This window comes from Ictidomys tridecemlineatus, chromosome 1 (genome assembly GCF_052094955.1).
Source record: "Ictidomys tridecemlineatus isolate mIctTri1 chromosome 1, mIctTri1.hap1, whole genome shotgun sequence".
Classification (NCBI taxonomy): Eukaryota; Metazoa; Chordata; class Mammalia; order Rodentia; family Sciuridae; genus Ictidomys; species Ictidomys tridecemlineatus.
The window spans coordinates 226,848,887-226,849,803 of record NC_135477.1 but is presented as its reverse complement, the minus strand read 5'-3'; the positions used below and the strand labels follow the sequence as shown (position 1 = coordinate 226,849,803).

Below are 917 nucleotides of genomic sequence, written 5' to 3'. Positions count from 1 at the left end.
TTTAAATATTCAAAGAATGCTTGCAATTCATTAAAGAAAACCGAAGAGAAAAAAGTTGTCAATAGGAACTCCAAAACAAACTATATATATATTAGTATAAGTTTCAGAGAAACTTATACAAAATCTTCTTTTTTAATATTTATTTTTCAGTTGTAGTTGTTGAACACAATACCTTTATTTTTTTTATTTATTTGTGGTGCTGAGGATCAAACCCAGGGCCTTGCACATGCTAGGCGATTGTTCTACTACTGAGCCACAACCCCAGCCCCCACTAAATCTTAATTGAGATATTACTAGACGCCTAAGATGTTACTACACATCTAAGATGTTTCAAATTCAAAGACATACTATCAATATTGGCAAGGATTTAAGCAACTTAGAAGCCTATATATTGCAGAAGTATATAGTATACACTGCTCCAGCCACTATAAAATGTGTTTTGAATTATCTATTGCATTTGAATATGATTTAGCAACTTCATACCTAGGTATTGATTCAGCACAAATTCATAAACATACAATAAAAAATAGTTAAAAATTAATATTCATAGTTTCAAAGTCGCAACTCCATCTATAGCACTTGTACATGTTTTTGTTTAACTTGTGGACAAGAACTTATAGACAAATGCAAAAATGAAACTTCTTTTGTAACCGAGACACATTGTTCAATGTGAGTTTTGGTACAAAGAAGCAGAAATACTATACCTTAAGAAAGCTGAAAGTTATGGGATATTGTTAACTAAAAAGGCTTCTATCTTCAGAAAATGATACATGGAGATAAAGCTGTATTTTACTGTGTTTGGATCATGTTAGTTAACTCTTGTATTGACATATATCCCACATCTGTACTATTCCTGAGGATGATAATAGGAATGAATACAATTTGAACTCATTGATTTTTAGAGAAGGTATCAATAT

At 30.6% G+C, this 917-nt stretch overlaps 1 non-coding gene across 1 annotated transcript; it reads left to right on the top strand.

Annotated features, from left to right (window-relative positions):
- The first annotated feature begins 574 nt into the window (after window positions 1-574).
- LOC120886018 (small nucleolar RNA SNORA40) lies at window positions 575-700 on the top strand. The gene has a single exon (XR_005728798.1). It is a non-coding gene; the product is annotated as a small nucleolar RNA SNORA40 (small nucleolar RNA).
- Window positions 701-917: the final 217 nt, after the last annotated feature.